This window comes from Meles meles, chromosome 2 (assembly GCF_922984935.1).
Source record: "Meles meles chromosome 2, mMelMel3.1 paternal haplotype, whole genome shotgun sequence".
In the NCBI taxonomy this organism is placed as follows: Eukaryota; Metazoa; Chordata; class Mammalia; order Carnivora; family Mustelidae; genus Meles; species Meles meles.
Window position 1 is genome coordinate 186408477 of NC_060067.1, and position 17530 is coordinate 186426006.

At 44.0% G+C, this 17530-nt stretch overlaps 1 protein-coding gene across 1 annotated transcript in view; it reads right to left on the reverse strand.

Moving 5' to 3' along the window:
- The window catches only part of PDGFRL (platelet derived growth factor receptor like), an 84660-nt gene that overhangs the window by 35904 nt on the left and 31226 nt on the right, over nucleotides 1-17530 (reverse strand). The gene's annotated exons all lie outside the window — the stretch shown is intronic.

Consider the following 17530-nt stretch of genomic DNA (forward strand, 5'->3'; position numbering starts at 1 on the left):
TGGAGATGACCTTTTGTTTTGTTCAGTTAAAAGAGATATCCTTAAAAGACTACATTTACTTGCTGCAATAGTTAGCTGAAAGGAACACAACACCTCTAAGGAAAAGTTACAATTATCTCCACACACTGTTTATTACCTAAGTCATGATCTAAGTGCTAAAGGAATTCAACAGTCTCCAAAAAGAATGAAGCTAACTCAGGTATTTCCTCGATCCATAACCAAACAATACCTTCATGGATTTCTGGACTCGGCTGGTTATTGCAGACTATGGGTTCCTAATTTTTCTCTATTAGCTTCCTCAATCCATGAACTTACTAAAATTTCCATCCCTTAGTCCCTTCTTTGGGACGACAAATGTGCGCAGGCTTTTATGAGGTTAATACAAGTGCTGTAAGAACCACCTGCCTTGGGGCTCACTATTCAAAAGCTCCTACTGTATTTGCATAGGAAGGGGATCATCCAGCCCCGGCAATGCTTAAGCAAGAGCGCGGTAATAACCATAGGCTTATTGCCCGTGCTAGCATACAACCTGATGGAGTCGGTCATGCCCACCTTGCCCAGGGGTCTTAAGACTATAGCCATAGCTGCAAAGTGAGCGGAAGACTCAGCAGACTTGACTCTAGGCAATGGTGATACCACACGCTGTTCAAAGTCTGAACTCTGAATTGATTCGATATTTCTCTGTAAGTAGATTACCTTTTTTTTTTAAGGTTTTATTTATTTGACAGAGATCACAAGTTGGCAGAGAGGCAGGCAGAGAGAGAGGAGGAAGCAGGCTCCCCGCTGAGCAGAGAGCCTGATGCGGGGCTCGATCCCAGGATCCTGAGATCATGACCTGAGCTGAAGGCAGAGGCTTTAACCCACTGAGCCACCCAGGTGCTCCTGTAAGTGGATTACCTCCTATGAGACCCTTCCGCACCACCTCCTCTACCCCTGACACACTTATCCATAACCCTGCCATGTTACTCCCTTGTACTTGAAGTTGGCAAGCCCCATAACTGTGAGGGAACATCATCCCATTTTGTGAGTGCTGATTTACAAGAAAGCCCTCTAACTACTCCTGAACTAATTTTGTTTGTTGATGGGTCACACTGTAGGAATGAACGAAGGAATTTGCAAGCTGGTTATGCTATTACTATGACCTACTCAGAAGGGGAAACCTCCTGCAAGCTAAAACCACACACCAAGCAGGGCTCCATGTCCTCACCCAAGTGTGCCGGTTATTGGAAGGACAGCCTGTTAATATTTACATGGACAGCCCGTATGCCTTTGGGGTTGTTCATGACTTGGGGATGGTATGGCAACAAAGGGGTTTTCTTACATCTTCTCTGGGACCCCAGGGTAAAATTAGCAATAAGCAAATAATCTTCTTATTGCTCTTCTTTTACTTTCTGAAACTGTCATCATCAAAATTGAGGCTTACACTAAAGGCACTGAACCTGAGTAGCAGGGAAATGCCCCAGCCAACTTTCATGCAGAGACAGCACCAACAGAATCTATAAAGATTGTAGTACGTGACCGTCAAGTCTGTTCTGCTTTTGCAAAAAATGTCCGTTGCAGAGTTTTACAACATGTTTTGTAACATGGCGACAGTCTGCTCCTGAGCCGGAGAAATTAAGATGGGTCAGCGATAACTGGAAAGTAAATGACCAGTTGGGACTATGGGAAACCCAGGACAGCTTCTCGGTTCTTCCTGGCTCCCTCATTTTTCAGTTTGTGCATTTCTTCACCCACCATAGTGCATTTAGATGACTCAAATAGCACTAGTAGTAATGTTAGGAGTGAGGTGGACCATTAAGGGGTCGGGCCAGGGTCCCTGATAAGAAAATATGGAGTCAGGACAGCTCAAATAAAATAGCACTGACATCCTGTTTTGCAGCTTAGACAGGACTACGCTAGTATTCTGCTCTGCAGCCTTTGCAGAAATGACTTCTGCAAAACATCCTAACATAAGACAATTAACCTGAAAGGTAGACACTGAAGTCCTGACTCAACACACCCTGACTGCTTAAGAGAGCTCCACAAAAGAGCTCCTAAAAGCCCCCAAACTGAGAAATTCTGAGGGTAGCCCACTTGGGTCCCCCTCGCTGGCCAGGAGATTTGTTCTCTTGCTCAGGAAACTGTGCTTTATTGCCCACACTCTTTGTCTGGTCTTCCTCTTCATTCTTCGAAGCGGTATGACCAAGAACCTGGACACTAAGGGGACACCCAAATCCTGTAACAGGGAGATGTCTATAAAATTACCAAAATAGTCTACCAGCATTGTCTGACCTGAAAGGTCCATGATCCTGGAAAATTCCTTTTTTTTTCCTCACAGAGTCTTCAGACCTCCTCCCATGTGGACCCTTTGAACAGCTTCAGCTGGCTTCATTTGACTGACACTTAGTTTGGGCTATCAATATGTTCTTGTTATTGCCCATGTGTTTTCCAGATGGGTTGAAGCCTTCCACTACTACAAAGCTGATGCCCTCACAGTGACGAAAAAAACAAAACAAAACTTTTAGAAAACATGGTATACTTTCCACAATTTCTAGTAATTGAGGTATCCACTTCACTGGGAAAATCATACAAGCCTTAAGGAAAACTTTGCAAACTTCTGGGAATTATCACTGTCCCAATTATCTTCAACCATCAGGCAAGGTCAAGAGAACTCATCAAATTCTCAAATTTAAAATTTCAGAACTTTCCAAAACTACTGGGATCCCCTGGCCTATGGTATTGTTTTTTGTCTTGCTGACCCTTCTCAGAACATCCTCTGGAAACATAAACTCACTCCATACAAGATAGTCATTAGCAGACCAATGTCTGTTGGTATACAACTTCTGGTTCCTTGTTGTCTCATGCTAGTATGACCACCTACTGTACATCTTTAATGTTTTATGTTCAAGATAATATCTATAAAGAAATTTTCCTAGATCCCAATTCCAAGGATCCTGTTGGTCACAGTCTAGAGCCTGATGGCTAGGTATTCTGGAAGTGTCAGCAGAGGAAGATGGTCTTTGAGCCTTGTTGTAAGGGACCTTACCAAGTGCTTCTGACCACGGACACTGCTGCACAACCAGAAGGCCCTGAGCCTTGGATTCACATCTTACAGCTAAAGAAGGCACCACCTGACTTTTGGCCCTATAGAGATGCTACAAGTGAAACTGACAAGGAAGAGAAATAGCAGACATCAAAGTAGACTATTTCTGAACAAGATGCCAGATCAAGGCTTCATACTTTAACCCAATAAGCCCCCACTCCTTTTTCTTTTCTTTTTTCTGTCATTGGCCTTGAAAGATAATGCCCTCATCTGTATCTCCCAGGGCACTCCTAATGGGGTAATATTTCAGATTGCTAGATTTGTCATAGTATAAGAGATCCCCTGGTCTTTCCGGTGACCACTTGCTCTATTCCCAATGTCACTGCAAACTACAATTGACCCATCTTAGAAGTATGTGCCCAGTTAGACACATTTGCCTATGTAAATCTTAGTACATGGGCACCCTCACATTCCCATGATTATCCAGATTTGCCCCCCACTGACTTCAAGAGATCTCACCAGCCCATCTTTGTGAGGCACTTAGGATGACTTTTTATTTCAGGATGGGAGATTCTCTTCCCATATGCACTAAAAACCTAACTGATCCCTGGCTTAGGAATAAACACAAATGAGAATATGATCAGAAACCTCTCCTTAACTCTTGGAGACACTTCAACTCCCATTGCCGAGACACTAACAGCCCAGCAAAGATCCTTAGACTCTCTGGCCAGTGTTATTCTTGGTAACATAATTATCTTTCAGCTGAGCAATAAGGTGTGTGTGCTGTGGTCAATAGCACCTACGGTGTCCAGGTTAACACTTCTGGGGACGCTGAAACTCAGTTACATAAAATTACTAAGCAAGCCACTAGGCTTCTAAGGGGGACTCCTTCTACAGAGGTCTCCTCCCTTTGGTTTGGGTCCTGGGGACCATGACTCTAAAGTGCACTCCAAACTTTGGGAATTATCCTGCTTACAGTTATCATAATAATCTCTCTGGCACATTGTATTCCCTCAAAAGCCTTAAATGCATGTTTGCAGCCACTAATGACCAAGCAAATGTCTTCTTAAGACTGGAATGTCAGAAAAGGAATGAAGAGGATGATTGATGAAAAAACTGTGAGCCTGAAACCATGACCTGTGAATATCACAGAGTTTTAACAAAAATAGGATCACCAAAAGTTTTGAGAACTACAACAACATGGTGGCTAAGAGTGGTGCTAGTGCCTTAAATCTTTATCCCGTCTCTCAGGCTGAGTTTGATCAAAAGGGGGAATTGTTAAAAAGAAACAATAGGCTCAAAATGGAGTCACTTACGTTAAGTCCCACCAAGACTTAAGACCTAACCTAATTGCAGTTTGTCTCTTCCTGGAGTGGAATTTTAAACCAATGAATCTAGAATTTCCTGATGGGCACTAGTGAGGTCATCTATATGATAAGACCTCTTGCCATTCCCCCTGAGGGATGGTGACCTTCCCCCCCAAATCCTTTCTTTTCTTTTGCTAATAAGTTCCTATACTACCCCGTTTCTGCCTATGAAAAGCTGCCTGCATTTTTGTTCCTTAAGGAGTGGCTGAGAGCACGCATTCAGGACTCAGATTTCCTTGGTTCAAATCCAGTTACTACTGGCTGTGGTAGAGTAGACAGTTAGGCTCTAACAGGATAGCTACAGGTCAGCAGTGGGGAAGGCATGACCAGCTCTCCAGAAGGTCAGAGGGCTGTCCTGGCAGCACTCCACAAGAAGCCAGATCAAACTAGACAAACCAAAGATGGAGGATGCTATGAAAGAAAACCCTCGACTAAATTAGGAAGAAGTGCAAAACTCTGCTTCCATGCTCCAATAACTACTCTGGCCCCAGTTAACAACTGTTGATAAAATCTAGAAATCCAGACTCTGTGGGCACAATACACATACTCTCTCTCTCCCTCCCTCTCTCTCTCTCCCCTCTCTCAAGCAGTCTCTTATCTTCGAAGTATACTTTTTGTTTTAATAATCGTTCCCTTTTGTGTTATTCATCTACCTTACTATGTTGCATGTCTGTCCTTAAATTCATTCTTGTGACAAGATCAAGAAAATTTGCCAACTCCTTTGAGTCTGTCTGGGTCGATTCCCCAAGTCCTAGGATCTCCCCAGGGAACCTGGTAATAGCTCTGTGACCATGAACAAGTTACTTAATCTTACTGTACTGTTTCTTCATCTGAGACATGGAGATAATTATAGTCCCTACATTGTAGGGTTATGAGAATTAGTTAGTAAATGTATGAGATTCTTGAAGGATGCTGGCACAGCCTAAGTGCCCACAAATTTTAGGTCCTGTTGGTGCAGCCCCAGGACTCATGGATCTAAGCGTCTCATATCTTGCACTTAATGCCTTTCTCACGTAGTATTTGCAGCATGGAACTTCTAACTCCCTACTATTTCTATTGAAATGATCTCTTCCCAAGCAGAAACTATGTTTGTCTGTATCCTCCAGAGCCTTCTACCTGGCATAATGCTATGCAGATGAGAGTTACAGGTGACTGAGCAGAAGGGAACAGAATTCAATGAGTGAAACAGAGTTGAAGGTTCTTATTCGCTGGCCCCATATAGTCTGCCCTGAATCAAGTAGAAGTGTCAGAAGTCATTTTTGAACTAGAAGGGACCTAAAGAATCATCTAATTGGATCTTTCATTTTATAGAGATCAAGTGACTTGCCCAAGGTCACACAGCCAGTTAGAATCAGAGCTGGGAATGGACTCCCTTGGCAACAAAGTCTGGCATGCTTTCCACTGAGCACTGGGAAGGAAACCTGTGTGGTATTTCCAATACATAACCGAATTCCAACCATATGTGTGACTTAGAGGAAGTTGCTGGATGACGGTAGGAGATAAGCTGAGCAGATGTGCACCCACCGTGTAGAGAAACTCATAGAAATAACAAATCATTGTTGTCATGTCATTCTGATCGGGTCATCTTTCAGACTTGGCAACCGTAGGATTCTGAGGTAGAGGGGTTATTTAGGTTAACAATTCGCATTACTGTATTTCCAGCAATTCTAACCATACTAGGTAGAGCAAGCCAGCCCATCAGCACTTCTCTGCATAACACGAAGAAAAGATTCACAGGCTCTGCTTAGCTCCGTGGTCAAGGCCACATCTCTAGGGAAGAATAGCCCCTGGCAGAGGAGGGGCAGAAGACAATGGAGCCAGCCTCCGCCACCCTTGTTAGGAAAACAAGCAGTGGGTTACTAATCTGCTGGCGCACAGCCACCGTGAGTGTGTTATGGCCGAGTTATAATAGTGAATGCAGAGCCCGTGCGCCAGGCCCCATTCATACCCTGCACGAGGAATTCACAGCAGTGAGATGCACCAAATCTCCCATCTCGCTAACATTTTCAAGGTGCCCACTCACGCGCATGCCACTTGGATGGTGAATCTGGACAAGCCTGAAGAAACAGACTGTCTTCTTGAAACTAGAGGGGCGTCAGGACTTGGATTCAAGCCTGGTTTACTTCAACTAAAAGCTGCACAAACTTGAAAAATCCCTTAACCTCTGAGGATCTAACCTAATCATTTATAAATTATAGGATCCAGGATGAATCAGGGGTTCCCCAAGCTGATGGCATAGACTGATCCCCTGGATAGGTTTTATGCTCTTCTTCCCTCATCTGTCTTATCCTCGAGGCCGGTGTCCTGCAATCAAATAATTAATCACTCAAAGAACTGATCTGCCTCTCTAGCCCTTGCTGACAGCTACCTTCTCTCCTTCCCATCAGTCCCCACATACTCACACTTGACTACAAACTGTCCATAGTTGCTCTGTAATTATATATGGTGTGTATGTCCTTATCCCACTAGTTCAAAAGCTTCTGTGGTCTGGACCACTTTTACTTGTTTGTTTTGTTATTTTCACATATGCCTTCCTGACTCAGTGGGCCATCTTTATAAATTAGACTGCCAGTAATTCTATCTGGCATGCACTCTGCTCAGCTGAACACCTATTAGTCTCAAGCTGTGACACACTTACCCTAGTCACCCCTCCTGCTTTTATACATATGGTTGTGGTCCCCTGTCTTCCCCCAGGATGGCCACCAGCTGATCACGTATCTCGTACCATTTCATGAGCCACCTACGTAAATCAATGTATAAGGGTATATTCTTTCATATGATTTGTGGTTGATATACAGGGTCCCCCTTCTTGCTTTGTCCCATCTACTATGTCAAGTTCATAAAGAAGAGCAAGGTTCTAACCGTGAAGTGTGAGCTTGCTCCGCCGGACCTTCCCTCTGAGGCAAGTGTGGCATCATGGAACCTGGCTACTAATCGGTCGGGTGGGGTCAGAACTAAGGCATAACACCGTAGGATGTGATCTGAAAGGCAGAATCCAGGGCAAAGTCAAGATTAAGCCCAAAGACCATCTGAACAAAGGGTCTGCACGGTAAAACACCAGCAAGGGGAGAGGAAAGGATCCCGAGGCCCCGAGCGGAGTGAACAGTCTGGGAGGGTAGGAGGAACAGCCGAGGATCTGGGCCAATTCCTGAGGGTAGGACTTCGCACCCACCCACCTGTGGCCAGTGGCCATGTTAGAGGATGTTGCTATCAGGGGAACTGAGCCCAGAATCTGGAGGCAAAAATCTAACATCTCACTTTAGCTGGTTTTTATAATGTGTCCTTCTATACAGTTATATACCAGCGAACATAAAACTGCCCACTTCATGGTTTATCCTTTATTCCCCTTTTCTTGCTTCCTGTTCTGACACACCTTTCATAATGGTTTTATTTACATTTTGCATATTTAAATACTTGGCGGAAGATGATCATGTTACATTAACATCCATTTTCAGTTTCTGCTCATTAAATCCCCGATCTCACACGTACGTACATTTTTTGGTAAGTGGTGGGTATACAGGTTTTTTAAAGCAGGGTTTCATTTGTACAATACAGGCAATCCCTGAATGTTATCCTATAAACAATGCACCATTTTGCAACAGTCTCCAAAATGATCATCAAAAGTAGAGCTGTGATATTCCTATAGTGTCTTTGGTTTGATGCATTAACTAGACTTTACTATAATCTTACTGTCTTTTAATGTTGTGCAACACCTCTGGGATTATCAAACCCAGCCTTATCAGAATGCTCAAGAAATTAAATGTTTTGGTTAACAAAACATTCTTTTTAAATAAGAGCAGGAGGGGCGCCTGGGTGGCTCAGTGGATTAAGCCGCTGCCTTCGGCTCAGGTCATGATCTCAGGGTCCTGGGATCGAGCCCCGCATCGGGCTCTCTGCTCTGCAGGGAGACTGCTTCCTCCTCTCTCTCTGCCTGCCTCTCTTCCTACTTGTGATCTCTCTCTCTGTCAAATAAATAAATAAAATCTTTAAAAAAAATAAAAAAATAAAAAAATAAAAAAAATAAATAAATAAGAGCAGGAAACATTTTCCCCCAAACTGTAATCCACTTCAACCCATTTCTCTACCTTAATGCCTAGCAGACTGGGGGTAGCTGGATCTTCAATTACTCAGGACTGTGAGCCTGATGTCAGTAAGCACTCCACAGCATTACAGACATCTAGAGTTGATACAAGATTGAGATAAAGGTCTATAACAATTTTTAAAGACAAAATTCCTGAAAAATTGGCTTTCTGCATTCTTCTACCGTCTTCTGAATAAAAATAGCTCCTCTTAATTGAGATGGCTTACTGTGTATGCCAAGCTTTGCTTGCATGACCTCATTCCATCCTGACAACAGCACAATGCGGCTCGTTCTATTCTTTCCCTCCCCACCCATGTCCTGAACAGAACAGAGCTGTGTTTTTCTGCAACCTGAACACTGTCAGAACATCTAGTACACCCTGAAAGTCTTGTATCCTGCCACCCCCACCAATCCATCTCTGGGGAAAATGTTGGAAGGCCTGGCACGGGCGCCATTGAGTCTGAGAAGAGAGAGCCGTACATTTAAAGCTGGATAAGCTTTTTTTTTTTCCCTTTTAAGTAGGCTCCATGCCTAGCCCAAGGTGAGGCTTGAAATCACAACCCTGAGATCAAGACCTGAGCTGAGATCAAGAGTTGGATCCCTAACCAACTGAGCTACCCAGGTGCCCCAACTATTTACTTTTAATTCAACTGTTTCCTGGGGTAGAAATCCATTCGAAGGTCAGTGTCAGAGTTTGGCTGCAACATATGCTTCCACTTCCCACTGCAAATTGGATCCAAACAGCACATCCAGGTAAACCCAAAAACCAAAGGAGAGCTCCCAAGTTTTCATGAAAACTTAACATGTGTTCTGCTCAGAAAATAAAGCAAAATACACTTTGAAGGAAAATGAGGGGTTTTGCTTTGTTTTGTTTTTAAAGATTTTATTTATTTATTTGACAGAGAGAGAGACTTCAAGTAGGCAGAGAGTCAGAGCAGAGAGAGAGGGAAGCAGGCACCCTGCTGAGCAGAGAGCCCGATGCGGGGCTCGATCCCAGGACCCTTAGATCATGACCTGAGCTGAAGGCAGAGGCTTTAACCCACTGAGCCACCCAGGCGCCCCAGAAAGTGAGTTTTGAATTAAAAAGAAACCTGCACAACCATGCTGCTTCTGAACTCTACACTTAAAAATGGTCAATGTGATTATAATGGTCAATTTGGTGTTACGTTTGTTTGACTGACATAAAGCAAAGGAAAAAAAAAAAGACATCTTGCTCAGTACAACATTAGAATATTACAATATTTACCGAAATCTATGCAGATTGCTTCTGGACAGTGGGATTCTGCTGTTTATAAACACTGCTTAACATCTGTCTCTTTTCTATTTAAAATGTCCTCCAGACCACACTCCTTTGCAATATTGGAAAGGATTAGGTTGGCCTGGAGCCAGCTGTCTGCTTCTTGGTCTGCTTTGCCTTTGAGCTGTCTGTGGGCAGGGTGAGCTGTTGCCCACTGGGCAAGTGAGAAGCCAGATGCCCTCCCTTCTTTCTGGAAGGCTATTTATTGTTTTAGAGGAACCAGCCATCAAAGAGATCTCCTGTGCCCCACCCACTCCTCCCAGCTTAAAGTTCTGGACTGGAAAATGCTAACATCCGACCAGACACACAGAAACATCCTGAAAGACAATGCCTGGGCCCTGATTTTCTAGGGAGGGGAGCTGGGGTTTCTTTATGACCACACCAGCCCAGCTTGTTTTTAAGACTCTGACAATGCTAACAAGCTAGCTTAAATCTACAGTGTCTGCCTGCTCTTACCCAACACTGACTTAATATTCAAGCCATCATCTGGACCACCTCTCTTACATTTCTTATTTTCTTCCTTGGCTCAGCCTTGTACCAAGATCCCCTGCTCTGAACGTCTGTTGTTGTTTTTTTTTAAAGATTTTATTTATTTATTTATTTATTTGAGAGAGACAGAGTGAGAGAGAGCACGAGAGCAGAGAAGTCAGAAGGAGAAGCAGACTCCCCATGGAGTTGGGAGCCAGACGCGGGACTCGATCCCAGGACTCCAGGATCACGACCTGAGCCGAAGGCAGTCACTTAACCAACTGAGCCACCCAGGTGCCCCTGAACTCTGAAAGTCTTATGACAGGAATAAAATGTTTCCAGAAAAGATGGAAATGGATTATGCTGATTGCCTAGTAGAGATTAATCAGATGGTCCAGAAAATTCTTATATTAGTGTTTTTTTTATAGTATCAACAGAGAAAAGCAATTTTTTTTTTTAATTTGCAAAGAAAACTTAGGTCCAGAATATATCTCTAGTTTGTGGAAAATGGTTGTGAAGTGCATGGAGGGACAGAAGGTACACCTGACACTGGGAAATGAGGTTGTCTTTCTCCTAAAGGCCGTAGGGAGTAATAACCCTCACAATGGGTATATGTATCTCTCTGTACTTTCTATGTGTGTCTATTTATGAAGGCTTTAAGTCAACAACTCCTAAGGCCCTTACATTTCACTCTAAATTCCTCAGCATAACTGACAAGGCCCTGTAAAGGCAGACTCCAGCTTACCTTCCAGCATCATCTCTCCATGGCCACCCCCTTTCTGCTCTACTACCTCGAGCTTGCCCATCTTCCCCCAACACCTCCAGTGTTCCAGGTGCTATACTCTCTCAGCTCTAGGCAACTCCTTACGCTGTTCTCTCCTTTTGGAATTTTCTTATATTATTCTCCCATCTCCTTCTTTACCTGGTTAACTGGTTAATAACTTCAGGTATTAGCTTGAGTTTTCTCCTCTCTGACTCTGTGCTTCTGCTAACAAGGCTTTCCCACATCTATTTATTAAAATTGCTTATTTTAATAGTGCCTTGCCCTACAGTTAAAAGCTCTACGGGTACAGACGTTGTGTCTATCTTGCTCACCACCGTATCTCCAGCATCTATCTAGCATAGGACTGTGAACATCATAAATGCTAAATAATAATAATAACAGTCGGAAAAGAAGAACAGAACAATTAAGGGAGAGTGACAGTTGGAAGACAGCCAGTGAAAAAGCAGGAGAACAGGAAGGGGGCAGGCAGAGGAGTCAGGAAACAGAACAGTCAATAAATGGTTCCAGATACAGTCAGAAAAATATCCTTGCTCTTTCCAGTCTCAAAAGAGAGCAGAGATCTATGTGATCTGGGATGGACTGAATCTTGAATTAAAATCTGAGTCAATTTTAGCACCTAGAAATACAGAATCTTCACATTGCTGTTGGCCTCTGAAGCATCACCTAAGCTGTTCAAGGGCGGGGTGCTCTGGGAAGACTCAGCGGGACTCAGCACTACCAGTGAATTTACCCTGGTGTGTGCACATGAGCTTGCAAATGTCCACCCCTTTTTTTTAATTTGTTAGGAAACTGAATTCTAGACTGCTTAAAATATAACTTGAAACTGAGACTACTGAGTAGCCTGAAAGGATGAGAGAACCATCAGGACAAAAGCGCCATCGTTTTTTCCCAACCGGTCTTCCTTGTTTCCTTCACTGGTGAAAGGAAGAGAAGTCTAACACAGCTGAAACCTGCCATCTAGTGGGCCTTCTAATGACATGAGTTCGTCACTGTGAAGGGAGCGAGCGTCACAGGACAGGAGGCCTGAAGAAGCCTGCAAGCGCACATCATCTCAGGTCTTCCTGGGGGCGGTCGATATCCACGTTTGAGAAGGAGGGATCATTTATGACCTTCTGACAGAGCTCTTCTTTCCAAGTAGCCCAATGTAATGTTTTCACATTCTGATGTCCAAAAGGTTAACAGAAATCAGTGTGAAATTTTGATCACTTTAAACTCAAAGCTATCCTAGCAAGAAATCAGTGCCCCCTTTGGAAAAGCAGACAAATATTAATTCTGTTTTGCGTCTTAAATTTGGAAATCAGATTTATAAGTCGAGTGCCCAATGTCTTTTTTAGAAGTTCTTTAAGAAGAACTTTCTTCTTAAAGAAGAAGAAGAAGAAGTAGTAGTAGTAGTAGTTAGAAGTAGTTGTAGTAGTCGTCGTTGTCAACAACAAATCTATCTTCCCTGAAGCAACTACCTACATGAGGCCAAAAGTGGTCTTTGGTCTTACTATGTCCCATATGGCATAAGTCAGAACACTTGCACAGAAGAGCAGCTCCATGTAGGAACCAAGAGGCCAGGTCCACGCTGCTGCTCACCCACTGTCACTCAGAACCAGCCATCTACCTTCCATGAGTCTCTGTTTCCTCATTTGTTAAAAAGAGACACTTAAGCTTAACAACTACTAAGTTCCCTTTGATCTCTCAAGTTCCATGAGCTTGTTCCAGAGTTAACAGATCTCCTGACCCCAGCGGCCTGATTTTCGACCCACTCTGCGCTCCGTGCCCAGCACCACACTTGCACTGAGATATCAACGGAAGGCCTGAGTGTGCTAGTGAATAAGCAGATGTCACCTCTGCCAAGCCAGCTGCTGAGTGAGGGACACAAACATAAAACAGGGATTGTGCCATAGGTGATGAGGGCTTCAGGGAGGGTATGTAACTGGGCCTAGAACAGGGTGGGGCCTGAAAGGGCAGAACAGGCCTGGGTCTGAAGATCGGTGAGCAGGTTTTTCCATATGTGCCTTACAAACAAGAAGACGCAAATGGGCAAAGGCCCAGGCAAGAAGGAGACTGGCACATCTGGGCATCAGAGTCCACAGAGCCTGGACTGTGAATAAGCGGGTGAAGTGAAATGAAAGAGGAGGGAAAGGCAGAGGCTATCTTACGCATGGCCTTGTGGATCATACCAGGAGTTGTAACTTAATTCTAAGAGCAACAGAATTGCTCTATTGAAGGGCTTGAAGCAGAAAAGTGACAGGACCAGATGTGCTTTTGTGAAGATCTGACTGCTATGTAAAAGACTGAGGTCAGGTTCAAAATTGAAGGCAGAAAAGCTAGTTACAAGATTATGCTGTAGTCCACGTAAGAGATAAGGGTCATTGCTGCCATGATGGAAAGAAGAAGGAAGATGCAAGAAATCACTAGGGTATCCAGCAGTAGTTGATTGGACATGGAAGAAAAAGGAAAGCATCGAAGATGATTCCAGGCTTTTGATTAAGAGCAACTGGGTAGAATTAGTGCCATTCACTGAACTGAAGGACATAGGAGAATGACAGGTATGGAGAAGACTTATGAGCTCCGTTTCAGATGGTTCTTTTCAGAGAAAGGCTCAGGCAGTTAGCAGGCTGCTGACAGTCAGATGGGGAGCTCAACGGAACGATTCAGGTCTGCCATATGATCAATGGAGAGCAAGTGGTTGCATGTAATGAGAAAAAGACACAGAACCAACACTTAATGTTTGGGAGAGTGGACAATGCAGAGTTGGTGAAGCAAACTTCAAGGAGGGGCCCATGAGGCAGGAAGAAAACTGGCAGAAAATAATGCTGTGGAAGCCAAAAGCAGAGTGTTCCTTTCTGTCGAATGGACCTGGTGGGGCAAGTCACATGGGGACTGAACAGAAAATCCTGGATTTAATGACTTTGAGCTTGGTGATTAAATGCATGTAGAGTAGTGGGCAGGAGTCAGGTGGTCTAGGTGGAGGATGATAGGAGAGGACAGTGGAGACCATGAGGGTGGAGAGAGACACTTCCAAGGGGCCCGGTTCTGAAGGTGAGAGAGGACAGTGGCTGGAGGGCACATGGGGCCTAAGGCCAGAAATACAGAGGAGGCTTGGGCGCCTGGGGGCTCAGTGGGTTAAGCTGCTGCCTTCGGCTCAGGTCATGATCTCAGGGTCCTGGGATCAAGTCCCACATCGGGCTCTCTGCTCGGCAGGGACCCTGCTTCCCTCTCTCTCTCTCTCTCTGCCTGCCTCTCTGCCTACTTGTGATCTCTCTCTCTCGATGTCAAATAAATAAATAAATAAAATCTTTTAAAAAAAATACGGAGGAGGCTTATGGAAGGGATCCCGTTGAGAAGGGGAGGTTGAAGATGCCCAACAGGAAGACAGTAACTTATATCTCAAGTCTCCTGAAAAATGCATGCAAGAGTAGTATCTAGGACACAAGCAGAGTTTGGCCTTAGTCAGGAGGAACAACCCTTCTTCTACTATAACTGTCAGAGTAAGGAAGGAAGGGATGTGGTAAGATGGAGTCAAAGCAATTCGAGGGCTCCAATTTCTCAGTAAATTAGGTGAGAATTTCATTAGCTCAAAGGAGAGAGATGGAAAAGATCAGAGGTTTAGGAAGAGAGAAGAAGTGAGCTCTCTAGAGAAATCTATCCAGCAGTGCCCGACACAAGTGAAGTGACCACAGTCTAATGGCAGCCGCCCGGCCAGCTCCATGCTTTCCTCCACCAGGGTTCAGTACCCAAGTGTGGGGCAAGAAGAAGTGGGTGAACAGGTTCATGGGGTTGTAAATTTCCAAGAAGGAATAAAGGAAAAACAAACGGTAACATAACTTACTTAGGATGGATTCAAGAGGTTGGTAGAAAGAACAGACCCTGGAGTCTGATGAGCACAGAAGGGGACAAGATGGATAAAGCAGGAGAAGTTCCTGGGGGTGGGGGTGGGAGGGTCAGCTGACGAAATGGCTCCATGAGGTTCAGCAAGGACAGGCTCTGAGACAGCAGGGATGGATCCTAGGTGGCACAGCACCGTAGATATAAAACATAGTCACATTTTGTTGTCACTCCCCAACCCATATGCGCAGTGCACCTGTAGCGCTAAGTATATTTATCTTTGAATGTTGAAAGAACAAATGCATGCTCAGGAACTGACTTCTGAAATGACCACCGAACCCCAGGGGAAACCAAAAAACTGTTCCTTGAGTTTTGGTGTGTGTTGGGCACTCTTCATAGTGCTAGGAATAGGATGATGAACCAAACAAACATAGATATTGCCCACCAGTAGCTTACATTTTCATGGGGGGAAGATGGGGATAGGCCCCAGATTACAAAGAATTGATCAGTTCAATGAAAAAGGAAAGAGGTGTACCGTATTTTCTGGATATTCTAAATTATAAATTACATTGGCTGTGCAACATTCTCTGATTTGAGTCTTGATCAGAATTAACTGCCCAAAAGATCCCTTGATGATCATGCTTGAGAAATACACACTGCTTGGTAATGATTAGTTGCAGTTTATCGAACATTGGCCATAAGCCAGGCAGCACGTACATTAGGTAATATAATCTCCGTAGTCCAGATGAGGAAAGTGGGTTCTAGGCAAATTGCTGCTCAAAGAGCACTTTGCTGCCTAGTGGTAAAGGCAGGATTAAGCCTAGCTATGACTCTGCCTGACCTCTTTGTTCCATAACCCATTCCCCTCTTCTGGTCAGAACACTGATGGACAAATGTGGTAGCATTGTGAGCTTTTTTTCAGAAAGCCACCAAAACGGCTTAAAATGACCAGGCTTTGTTGGAAGCACACCTGGGGGGCTTCCAAACCCAAAGCTGTCAGAACACTGGTAAGAACTCATTCCACAGGAAAAGAAAACACAAGATGAATACTTCCCTTCTCTCCAAAGATACCATGTTCAGGGAAAGATGTCAAGAGTCAATTTGTTGAATCTCTGGTGTCAAATAACTTGTGATTTTGTTGTTGTTGTTTGAAATAGTTATGACTAGATGTTTTTCACATTTTTCACATTTTTGGGTAAAGTCTTGGAAGCCCACATCTGTCTTTACTTTCTTATAAAACCCTGACTGGGCTTTGAATGAATACAATTTAATGTTACAAAGTCAAAATTGGATTTTTTAGCTCTTAGATCATTCTCTTCGATTCAGATTCATGTTCACTTTACTTTGAGTCCTTAAGATATTTTTAAACATATTCTGGCTAATACAACTTTGAAAATATTTCTGGAAAATACTGTATCTTCAAGGGTCAAATCATCTAGGTTTAAAATACTGTAAGTCAGGCACCTGGGTGGCTCAGTGGGTTAGGCCTCTGCCTTTGGCTCAGGTCATGATCCCAGGGTCCGGGAATTGAGCCCCACATTGGGCTCTCTGCTCCGAGGGGAGCCTTCTTCCTCCTCTCTCTCTGCCTGCCTCTCTGCCTACTTGTGATCTGTCTGTCAAATAAATAAATAAATAAAATCTTTTTTAAAAAATACTATGAGTCAAAGATTAACTGTTCAGAATGATTTTAAAAAGCTCAATTCTGAGGTTTTTTAAGTATGTAAATCTCACTTTGGGAACTAAATCATTTGAAAGGTAGTAAATGGTAGTAAATCTTTCCAGATTCCCAAGCAGGGCATGCACACACATACTTTAATACACACACACACACACACACACCACTCTCCATTCTCCATTCCATATCTCCCAATATCCCTCAAGGAAAACTCTACAAGATTACATCTCCTGACACCAGAAGAGTATCCTCAGAATAAAATGGGAAAGAGTCTTAATACAAGAAGGTAGTGAGATGAAGAGATATTACTTGTATGTATTTTAACTTATTTATTCTCTAAGGTATATGTGTGTCAGAAGCGGGCGAAGATTGTCTAGTCATTCGATAGCTAAAGCTAAATCCCAAGGACCCAGTTACGCCCCATAAAAACACACATTAAAGAAAAAAGCAGTCCTAAGTGTAAAGAGTGATCAAAAGAGGATGCATCCCAGGCCTTGGGAAAGCAAACCCTGGGAGGCAGGACAGCCTTCCCTGAGAAAGCCACAGGCAGGCTGAAGTTGGCCAGGTTGATGAGGGGGCCTGGAGGGAGCTGGGCACATTTGAAGATCTTAAAGGATCCCAGGCTAGTGAAAGCAGAGATACTAATCTAGAGATTAGAGGTGACTCTACAGAGATTCTGAGTTCAAGAAGGTCTCATCAGTCAGGTGAAGATGTTGGACTTTATCCCCAGTGGAGCCCTACTCTTTAAGTAGGGAAAGGTCTGTTCAGATCTTAAGACCTCAGCCCAGTGGCTGTGAGAAGAAGCCCAGGAGGACATCTGGGTGTGGTTACTGTGTTTCAGGATCGGAGGTGAGGGGCAACATTGGCTGGGGCTGTGGTTGGACGGGTTCACGGATTGAGAGGATGTGGGGGCATGAGGGGAGTTGAGGGGGAAGAAAGACAAGAATGCTCCCCAGTTTAGTGTCCCAGCTGCTATGTTCCAGTGGCCTGGAGGGAAGGGAAGATGTTTTGGGGTGGAGT